The sequence below is a fragment of the Populus alba genome, chromosome 3 (assembly GCF_005239225.2).
Source record: "Populus alba chromosome 3, ASM523922v2, whole genome shotgun sequence".
NCBI lineage: Eukaryota > Viridiplantae > Streptophyta > Magnoliopsida > Malpighiales > Salicaceae > Populus > Populus alba.
Window position 1 is genome coordinate 12,102,881 of NC_133286.1, and position 12,176 is coordinate 12,115,056.

General features: G+C 33.1%; 1 pseudogene; it reads right to left on the reverse strand.

Annotated features, from left to right (window-relative positions):
- Window positions 1-2,276: 2,276 nt before the first annotated feature.
- On the reverse strand, window positions 2,277-10,169 carry LOC118062895 (uncharacterized; annotated as a pseudogene).
- Between the last annotated feature and the right edge of the window lie 2,007 nt (window positions 10,170-12,176).

Genomic DNA, 12,176 nt, shown 5'->3' on the forward strand with positions numbered 1-12,176 from the left:
TAGGTCAACCTAGGATCAAACACAATTCAAAAGATTGTTAGTGTTTTTGAAATAAAAAATAATAAAAAAAATTACTTTGATTATTTTTAATTTTTTTTATCAACTAGATTTACCCTCCCGAATTACAAAATAACTTTTCTTCTAATTAATTCTCGAGTTATATGATAATAACTATTTTTATTTTTATATATTTTAATTGAATAATTTTAAAAATTAAAAGTTCTTGACAATGATATTTTAAAAATATATAAATTCATTCCAAAATTATTTCGTTTATTTTTATGTTTCTATTTTGATCTTTCACCCTATCACATTTATGTCTCTATTGTCTTCATCTTTTCTGTCGTATAATATTAACCAAACACTGCGTAACAGACTTGTATAAAAGCTTTCTCACGTTGTGAATCTGTTGAGAAGGCATTGAGTGTTTGTACGAGACTTGAGACACAAGATAAAACACGAAATGCATGGATAGTGATGGAGTTTATATTTAAAACTAGATAGGTTGGTCGTCCTTCACCGTGTATATAGCCTCAGAGCGCGTTGAAATCGCCGGTGGAGCAATAGCGTGGTTGTTCTTGGTGAGAACTGGTTGGTGTCCGAACGTGAATTAAGAAGTGGAAAAACAAAAAGCAAAGTAGAGACCTGTAAGAAATAACTGGAGATGCAATATGCTTGATTAGAATGGAAATGGCATCCATGCAAAAGGTAGAGTGACAGACAATGAGCATCAAGACCGGCCAGTCAAGCTAAGCATCAAGGTTCTGGCCAAAGTGCAAGCAAATCGATGGTTCCGGCCAGGTGTTGCCTGCGAATGAGATCAAAATTGCAGACTTAGCAGTTATCTTCTTGTTCTTCATCCACTTCACGAGCAGATAATGTGCTAGCCATCATCATGCGATGAAAAGGCGATGAGTTAAGTTGCGACGAATCAGAAAAAGATTCGTGAGGGTTGTGCAATGTGAACATGTGCATCAAAACATAGCATGACAGAATGATTTGTTTGGAAAAAAGAGAAAATTCAGGACTGGAAATCATGGGATCAAACAGACGCAGCGGCGTTAAGCCTGCAGCGGGTTTTGGAATCTGGGTTGGAAGGCAAGATCAGGGAATAACGGGTTTGTTTTTTTAAGGTTTTTAACTAAACAAAATCAAAAATCAGTTCAATTTTCTTCATTTTCACCATTAAAGGCCAATAAAACACAAACTTGAGCCTCTTACAAGAATTTTAAATTCCAGTATAATTTTCAAAACAAGAATCATGAGCTGTTTTCACTACTTTTATCCTGAGGTCACCATCATTTCCAACCGCAATTCTTCCTTTATACCTGAGCATCCCATCAGCAAAACTACATTTAGAATAATTGTTATCTCCTACTTGCTTTCCAGTAATAACCTCTTGTAGTTAGGAATCATTTTTACAAGATTCCATGATGTTTTTATACCATGCTGGCACTACCACTGTCATGGTACTACAGCTATACCTTGGTCTTCCCTAACATCAGTATTGTCCAATCCATTATCCATCACCACCCTTCTTAATAAGGCATCAATAGTCTTATTCTCTTTTCCTTTTCTGTAAAGAATCGAGTACCGTAGTCTTAATAACTCTGTCAATCCTTTCCTTTTGCATGAGAGAATAAATCTTCTGATCTAACAAATATTTTAAACTTTCAGAATCAATTTTGATAAGAAACTGATCATGCTCCAAATAATGTCTTCATTTGTCTACTACCATTAAAATTGGTAGGTATTCCTTCTTATATAAGGACAGCCCTAAATGTTTAGAGCACAAAGCTTTAATTAGAAATTCCAATGATTTGATTTCCTTCTTGAATGAGTAATGCCTTTATTCTTGCAGCACAAGCATTAATCTCCCACGCAAAAGTTTCTTAAAATCAGGTCATTCCAAAATTGGTGCCTTACACAAAGCTATTTTAAGTTTTTCAAAAGCTATTTGTGCACGTACCATTGTAGAGCCTCCAGGCTGCTGGTGAGGAGGTCGTGCAAAGGAAAGAAGGGAGAATCAGAAACTAACATTAGTGGATTTGCACAGAACTACTGCGGGCTTCAATCGGCAACCGGGAGCGGGTTGGGGAAACAGGAAAGTAATCAATAAATTATTAATCGAACACGTTTCTTTAATCATGAATGACGTGTTAGAGCCAATTTAGCTAGCAAATGTTATAGCTGCACTTGTGTACAGATGTGTTTCCTGGACAACCTGGATTTCATGCACATGACTAGCCAGATGCAGGGCGACACAAAATAGTGGATCTAAGAACGCCATCGATACCAATAGTTACTGTGTAAAGTCGTCATTCATGTTTTCAACGCAACAATACAGGCCAAATCCTGGAGCTGTGTGGAATGGCGGGCATTAAGGGATTTGATCAGAATGTCTTTGGTATAGCAAGGCTAGAGCAAAAGAGGAGAATTATTTTACTATACGTGTCGATGATCCCTGTCAAGGGTCAAGCACAAATAACCGTTGGCTTCGATATTCCATATTCATAAATTAATCTGAATCATTCTCCTCTTCAAGACCAACTTGTTCCCTGAAAATGTCTTTTACTGAAGCTCCTTAAAGCCCGCAACTTGTTTCCTATGGTAGTTTTGTGTGATTGCGCCTGGAAGTCCATGCACCCTGGCATTGCTATACTTTTTTACTGAAGCTTCATCCACCAAGAAAGGCACAACATGCTTTTTCAAATCGCTCTTAGAAATTCCAAGATGTCCTCCTGACACATTAACGAAATGAACTCTTCCAGCCTCGTCTAAGGTCCTGAGACCAATCCAGTCCTCGGTGTAAAGCTTTGTCTGTATGGAGGAAAATGAAAAAAAGGTTACGATAGCTAAGATCCTGCTCAAATATAATTATAAGAATCTTATAATTCATAAAGTTAAATAAATCTTAAAATGAGATCCGGGCCATTTGTGATATTCACTTGTTTGTTTCAGTTGAACAGAGATTATGCAGAAATCTCTGTATATCAAGCTCAATAACTTATGCAGAAGTCTCAGTCACGAAATATATTTAGATTTGAAAATTTGTTACAAAACAGATTATACCTCTTTTGTTGGGACAATTGGCTTGAAAGCCCCATCTGGATAATATCCGAACCAAGATGTCTCCTTGGGTATCAAAACACTGTCATTTTCGAACTGTTGAAATTCAAAAAAAAAAAAAAAAAACAATTAGAATTCCACCAACTGTCAAAATCAAGAATAAAATTTCCAAAGGGACCAAGTAATGTTACATTAAGAAAAAAAGGAAATTCTTCTCACCATGATAAGCACCAAATTTTGCAAGCTAGAGAACCTTTCCTTGTAAGTTGTGTTCCTTCCCTCAGGAATTTCATTGTTAAGCTTCGGAAGAAACCTGCATTTCTCTAAGTAGCGTGGAATATCCTACCAATCAAGAAATATTTCTCATATCAAGATGTTGAGCTATCACCACCTTTTATAAGATTGATTCCATGAAAACACACTTCAAAAAAAAAAAAAATCATAAACCAACAATAAATTGGCCCAAGCAGGCTATAGATTTCCGTGTTACTGCACAATCATACAGGCTTCCTGAAGAAATTGATCACAGAGAGATCATGCAATCAAAAGAAACTTCATTTTGGTATCTATACATCAACAGAGCATGCTACTCACATTAGGAAATTTAAGATAGCCACTGGGAGCCAGGTGAGCCTGCAATTCCACATGTCAACTATAAATTGTCAAGCCTTCTCAGGGATATTTGAACGAGAAAGATATTTGACAGCATTAATGAAAGAGGGAAAAATAATTCCTTTTCTTTGCTCCTCCACAAGTTAAAGAAACCCTAGAGATAGATGCATACCTGGACATAGTCGCTATAGATCTCAGACTTCATTAGGGCATCTGCAAGTATGCAAAAAATGCCAGACTGCAAAAGTATAGTCATTTTAAACATATTAATCAGAACCCTTAGAAAGAAACTAAAAAGAAGTTTTTTTTTTTTTTTTTATAGGTGCTTTCCCACATTCAGAAGAACTAATATATAATAAACCATAATAATTCCTTCATAAATGTATGCACAAGCAGTTCTTGGACCTGTGTCAATTCCACACCTTAGTAGTTGAAGTCCATATTACTGCATTTTGACTCTATATCGTGCATTAAACCCCATGCCCTTCAGTGCCATTCATTTGTGTTTTACCCTATATGTTTAAATTTGATTCGTACCTTTGTATTTCAACCTCTTGTCTTTCTCCTTCTGCTCTATAATTTTATTCTTCAACCTATATCTCTATCTTCAGTCCAACACCTTTATAAGGATGAGGATCATTTGGTTAGAACCAAATGGACACATTTTAATTCTTTGATTTGTCTTCAACTTATAACCTCAAGACCAGCCTTATGGTTCAATTTAAAATTTTCAAAAATGCATTAACCAATCTACATTTTGCTATGGAAAACTATAGAGGATACTGTAACTTGGTCTGAGATGACAAAAATGATTTAGCTTAATGGCCTTCCTGTAAAGAGTACGATGATGAACTCATTCAAAAACAGGGTCACTACTTAAGATGAAACTCAAGAATCCATCAGCATTTACAATGAGAACCACAACCTCTATAATTATTTTGATACCATCTTTAATAGAAGGCATTCCCTTCATGCTTAACTACTAATATAAGCGTCACAAACAAGGATTTGTGTTTGGAAAGTACAGCAAGCCTCAAGTGTTAACTGATTTGATCAAAAGTTTTGGATCTCAATCAGTCCAGAAGGCAAAATAAATCCAAGACCAAACTTAAGATTTTTGGTTTGGTTTAAATTGGTACTCACTCAGATGGTACTGCTCTAGGAAAACTTTTTTTTTTTTGTTCCCTTTAGAAATTCCCCCAAAATCAACCAAACCAACCAACCGAACAATCAGGACTCCTTTGTGCCTTAAATTTTATTTATTATGCATTAAGTACATCCCTTTGTACATCAAATCCAACATTTGAATTTCAACTCCATGAATTTGTGCTTCGGTCCCATAAAATTCATATGCTGTAATTTGCAAAAAATAGCTATGCCATTTGTGAATTATTTTCAAAACAACAGCTAGAAAGCTGTGATTAATCTTCTGTTAGTATGAAACTTTTTATCTCCTATCTATGACAATGAATATCCACAAGTATTTAGGTCAGAAAGGCCCTTTCATTTTCAATAACACAGGTCTGATTACAGTGCAGTCTTCCTACCAATTACCAAATAGAAGGGAGACAACAAAACTTTTTAACATAGTAGCTTTGACATTGTCTCGTTGAGAAGCTTAACGATATTTTTAACCACAGATCTTTTACAACTTGTAAATCAAGTTTATATACAGCTAAGGTGGTGGGTAATTGCAGCTTGAAACAAGGCCATGCACAAAATATTTTTTCATCATAAGAGTTGATTGAAGATGTAACATGCAATTTGAAGCAAGGGTGTTTGCTGAACCTGCTTCCACTTTCTATCATTACAAATAGGTATAGATAATTTGAAGGGCTTTTCTGTATTTTCAGTGGTTTTAAAGCTGACTCTCAAAAGCATTTTTCCCATTAAACCCTGCTAAGGCATTTCTAAGAATATGAAGAGACATCTTGATGAAGTACAAATAAGGATAAACCAAGAAAGAGCTTACCCCACAAAGAGGAACAGAGGCAGTGCCAGCATGTGGTCCCCCTAAAGAAATGAAATTCTTAACCTGTTTGGAGATGGAGAAGTTATTTGTTATTTAAAAATGTATTTTTACAGAATACTTTCAGAATGTTGTGTAGAAGATTGATCTGTCAAATATTGATCAACCTAAAGCAGCACTGCTCAATGCAATAATAAAAAGAGCTGTGGAATACAGTAATACTATTTCCAAAAGGGAGAGCTAAAGAAGTTCATAAAGAGGTTGTGCTTACAGGAGGTCCACCATCACAAAACTCTACCACACCTCGACCAATTAAGTTGCCCTGTTAAACCAAAGGTGAAAGGGAACAAAAAAGGAATGAGCAACTTAGACATAAGTTGTCTAACCATCAAAACAGCTGACAAAACCATATTTTTTTATAACCTGTAACAAACTCTAAGTCATTAAACATAATAAATGCAGACCAGACAGGCATTCTTCTTGACTTTATTTACATATTTATTCATCAATTTTTTTCCCAGAAAATACCAGAACCATCTTTTATCCTCAAGAAAGTGTACAAGATTGGTACACCAATTAAAAAACCATTACAACAACAAATTGCAATATCCTGAAAAGTTTTGGACCTTATGGTAGATATGCTACATCAACACAGTTCCACAAGATTTCCAAATAAGTAGGCCAGTAGCTGAAATTAATCATCCATTTTACTCATTACAAGAACAACTTTAAATGCAAACCATTCTGGACAAGTAGAAAAACTTGTGATCTCTCACCATAAAGCTGAAACAAATTCTGGAGGGACAGATGGCATGAAGCTACTGGTTAAAACTGATGCTGTTTATACTGAACAGGTGGCAAAAACTTGTAAAGTTAGTTAATTAGAAGGTATTAGATGGTTTTGCTGGGAGAGTTAGTTGATGTTATAACATAATTGGACTATTGCCTACAAACATGAACCGCACTTGAATAGAATATTCAATTAAGTAAATACGACTCATTCTCTCTCTCTCTCTGGTTCTATCTTTGCCTTCTCTCTCTTGCCTGACTCTGTAATTTCTTCATTGCTTCCTTTTTTCATACCCTTTGCTCTTAAGAAAATTAGTATCACATCATAAACAGATGATGAAAGCAAGAATGGCTAGCAGGATGAGATGAGAAATATGAAGGCATTGAGTAGAGTGATTCAAACTACATGTGCTAACGGAATAAGAGGGGGGAAAGCTTCTTAGTACTTGGCTCCCTAGACCTCTGTCCTACCAAAAAAGATTGAAGTGCCATTATCATATTTTAAGTAGAGAATATCCTAGATTAACAGACTGGCAAGGAAAAATGTACGAAAAATTCCATTCGTACGAACTCCTGTTGAAATGAATGATTGATGCTGCATTCAGCATTTACAAACAATGAGACCAGCTTGATTCTTCCATTTAGTCAATAATCCAAAGGAAAGCCTTCTCTTAGCTGAACTCAATCTCTTTCAAGAGAAACACAGAATGACATGACCAGATCCCACAATGGGCTTTGCACAACCAACCATTTTTCTTAAGAGGCAACAGTATGCAATAACAAAGAATTGAACTAAAAATGATGAATAATTTCCAAGAGAGGGTTCAGATCACATGTACTGATGTGAAATTACTTGAATGAAGGGATGTCATTGATTTCTTTCTCCCATTTTTTTTAGGAAACCTCCATAGCAATAGTTGGATAATCAAGATGGGGAGACCTTATATATTTAATACACGTGTATGAACTCCTACAAACACATATGCACTCCACTTTCAATATCATGTTCTGACTTCTGATGAGGGGATAAAAATGCAGTTGATTTGCCTTTACAGCTTTGTAGGACTGTTCTTGATCAAATCTTATTACTGGTTTCCTACTGTATGAAACAGTAATCAGGTCATGTAGGTAAAAGGATTAATAAAAAGTAAGGATATGATTTAATAAAACAAGGCACCTTTGAACTGTGTAAAAAAATAAACATCAACGAAGAGAATATTCCAAACAAATATGTGCAACGTGGAAATAATGCACTGGCCATAAATTACCTGGGAGAGACCAACTATGTTGTAGCCCTTGCTCAATTCTTTCATTTGCTTGATCTTCAGGTATAGAAACAAATATGTTCGTGGTCAAACAAGCATAAATTGATATAAAAAAAAAAAGTAATCATAATTACCCACAGAGCTCTCCCACCTTGTCACAAACATTTTCTGTCTGCAAACACATTATATGTTTCAAATTGTAAGAGAGTGTGGAATGCTATGTCAAAAATGGCTTGGTAGTAATTCTACTAAATTTACCTGCTCCTCAAGAGGCATAAACCAGGAATCCCATGCTCCATCCCCAATTTCTCTAAACAAAGAAAAGCAATTGATGCAATGGAACCACATTTGGAAAAACATTTACCCATTAGTGCTCATGTTGTAACAATTATCAGGAGGGAAGGAGTAAAAAAGAGATTGAAATTCTCAAGTTTTGCCTTGAAAGACAATAAAAGTCAAGTTTTAGCACTTTAGTTCACTAGAGATTCAGTTTGGCTGATTGTAGCAAAAAAACTTTTCATAAAAATTTAACAGGTTCACATTCTCAGTAGCCACTTAATACAAATCAATGTTTAAATAGCGAGAAATGAATTAGATAAGTAGAAAAATAGATATATTAGGATGATTTAAATGACATGAAGATAGGAAAGTAGAAAAGCATACAAGCAATATCCTGGAGACCCAGAAATGCTTGTCAGTTCATCAGTGAAATGTTTTACTCCTCGATTCTTGCATTGATCTCCAATGCCTGCCATAAAAGGAAGAATAAAAAAAAAAACAATGAATCACAGAAGCGTAAAAATACAAATTCAAATAGAATGTCATTGAACTACAGTATCCACTATTATGATACATGGTTCGACAAAATTTACAAAGCTAGGCATGCTTTGTCAATAAGAAAGGTTAACTAACATAAGTAATATAAAAAGCGAAAGCCCAATAGTTTGGAAATGCTGAAACTTAAATTAAACAATCACCCAAAAGAAAAAAGAAAAAAAACCAGAATGAAACAAAAGCATTCATCTAATTTCAAATTCTGAATTAAAGACAAATAATTCACACACAACAGTTTGCGTGTCTAAAATCTGCAGAACATCCAAATATTGCTAAGTAATATGTATTTCATATTCTAGACAAGCTTTGCACCATATTTACCTCATGCATGGGGATGAAAACCTATGCAATACTTTATCTGCCATAATAAGAAAGTCCTATCACAAGAACTCAGTACATTATGCACTCCAAGTAACTGTTGTTTTCTTGCCAACTCCAGTTTACATAATCAGCCAGTCTGAATACATCTGCAACATATGCCTTCTGTCCTTGATTTATGAGTTGACTTCTATAATTTAAGAACAGTTGCAGGTAAATCAAACACTTTCATTCTCTATAGTTTTTATTTTAGTGTTACATTGAACGACACAATTTACCTGGTATGAAAACATACAAGTTACAATCTTTTTCCTAATACAATAACTTCTCTCGAATGTGGAATTAGATTTCATTTTATTCTCCTTCCAGTAAGCAGCATGTTCACATGTAAATCATGATTTTTAGTGTTATGCTTTATTTACTAAGTTCTCCTATAAAATAAAATAAAAGAGTCTGCGAGGGCAGATTAAGTTCTCCTATCATCTTCCTCCTAATCTGCAGCTTATGTTAATACCCACAAAAGTTCACTTTTTTTTCTTCAACTTCTTCATAAAACAGATTAAATCGAAATAGTGTTGGTGTCAAGGCATCTTATCTGGACAGAATTTTTTTAATGTCACTGCTCAATGCCAATTGCCAAATCCATTAATAACATTATAATATAATTATATTTCCATTCACTCATAAAAGATAAAAGGAAAAGGAAAACAGTATGATTCACTTTAGTAGTGAACTACACAGAAGCAGAACAATACTTTCTAATCTAATAATAGACACAATCAGACTCCAAAATATTCCATTATAAGCTTTTATCTGACTAAATTAACACACCCAGAAAGAGAAAAGAGCAAGATACAAGAACGGGTCACTAAAAAACTCAAAAAATAAACCAAAAAATTGCAAAAAAAAGAAGAAGAAATTGCTTAGGAGCAGAAGACAATTACCATGAAGAACAATAAAGGGCAAGGAATGTGCAACTGGTTTGATAACAAAAATCAAAACAATGAAGAGAAAGACAATACAAGGACAGTGAAAAGGCATGATGTAAATGGTGGGTTTTTTGTTTTGTTTTTTAGCTGCTCCAGGAACTTTTGAAACAAGTTGAAGTTCTGGGGGACGAAGAGTTTGAAGGGGAGGTTTAGGATAGGTAGAAGAAAGCTAAAAACATGGAGGCAATGAAGATCTCATGATTCTAACAACTCCCCTTGGCAGTGGCATTTATCAATTTGGACATTCTATCTGATCGTATACCAGTAACTTGACTCATGGGATCTTTGTTGTTGCTCTTGCTTCTTCAAGTCACCAAGTGGAATTATAATTATTATTTTAAAGAAAATTAAGCCAGAGAAAAAAAAAATTATAGTAATTGCCTAAATGGTAATATTAATTTCAATCATGTTTCATTTCAATTTTTTTTTTTTTTGGCTGTCATAATTGTTTCGTCCAAAGCAATTGATAAAAACAACCATTGCAGGTCTGTCCTCCATGCTGTGTTATGAATTGAGGAGCAATATGATATATCATATTACATAATTAATGATTTGAATTCTTTTATAAGCAAGTCACTAGTAATTTTTTTAAAAAATATAACCCGTGACTAATTGAATAAAATAAAATATTAAATAATCTAAATATTTGTTACTTATTATCTTATAATTTTTTTAAAAAAATAAATAGAGACTTGGGATTGAGTATTTTCAACTAAGTTATATATTGGACTTGGGAATTAGATTTTTATTTTTATATTTTAAAAGTGTTTTTTTAAAAAATTTAAAATTTTAAATTTATTTTTATTTTAAATTAATATTTTTTATGTTTTTAGATCATTATAATATGCTGATTTTAAAAATAATTTTTTAAAAATAAAAAAAATATATTATTTTGATATATTTCTAAATAAAAAATATTTTAAAAAATAATTTGAATTATATTTAAAAATAAATCTCAGCTTTTATTTAGGCTTGGGTTTGCCTTGATTTTGCCTAATCTATATAATCTTATATAGTTAAATCTTTATCCATTCGTCATTAATTAAAAAAAACCAAACAATACATATATTAAATGTGAGCATGCCTCTCACCCAAATATTATTTTAAAAGTGAGTTTAATGCTTGTCATCAACAACACATGACGCATATAACCTAGAATGATGACAGCTTTCATAGTGACTTGATATCACCATGGCTTTTATTCTAGAGTAGTTCAAAATTATAGATAATAAGTACATTAACCATTTTACTCTTATATGAGCATACCCACATGGATTCAAAATAATATAAATAACCTTAAAAATCCTGATATAAGATTATATTTTACTTCCTGCTTGACCTTAAATATTGCCCAACAACTAAACACACAAAAACAAAAAAACTTTATAAGCCCTCATGTCAAATCTAAAATGATTTAGATATTAGAAGGTCCTCAAATAAGAATTGTAAATAATACTCGCCAGTTGGATTTCTTGATATTCATATCTTATCTAGTAAAATATTTAGATATCTATAAATTATCCATAAGGTTTTGGATATTCAATTTGTATCTATTATCTACTATTATTTATTAATCAATAAAAAAATAAAATAGTTAAAAATATATATTTTGAAGCATATATATGTTTTATGTCAATATTTAGATATGTATATATCATATTGTATTTGTATTAAAAAAATCTAAATATTTTATAAATATACTTATATAATCTAAATATTTTCAATGGCACCATTCATGGAAAACACTATTTGGACAAATACCACCCTTTTTTCTAGTTGATAAGTTTAAGGTTTCTTTCTATGACTATGACTACTAATCAAGATACATCAAGGGTTGGAAGATTCATTGGCCTTCCAACTAACAATACTCCTCGATCTCCAAAGATTATATCAACAAGTGAAGCTTATAACCGAAGCTAGAAACAACCAAAAGCCCTACAAATTCCACTTGTTTCACCTTTTTCTCCTTCTAATATGTTCAAACAACTCCTTTTTTAGGGTGGAGGAAGAACAAAATGACATGGTAAAAAAAAAAATTGTCATTACTCTTATAACCTTTATGGAAGTCGTTCTCGTAACTATAAGAAGCACTTTCCAAGTAGACAATAGAAAAGCGATATGGAAAAGGATAAAAAAAATTAAATATATAACTAAACCATTAAAAGGATCCATAACCACCACTATTATTCCTCAAACTCCTCTAGTAATCCTCATAGAAAAAGTCATGGGTAGAAGTCAGCTCATAGTAGTTTAGACCATTAAGGTATAATTATATAATCCTCATCAATAAAGACCTTTTTACTAATAAGATATGTCTTGATACTTGTCTCC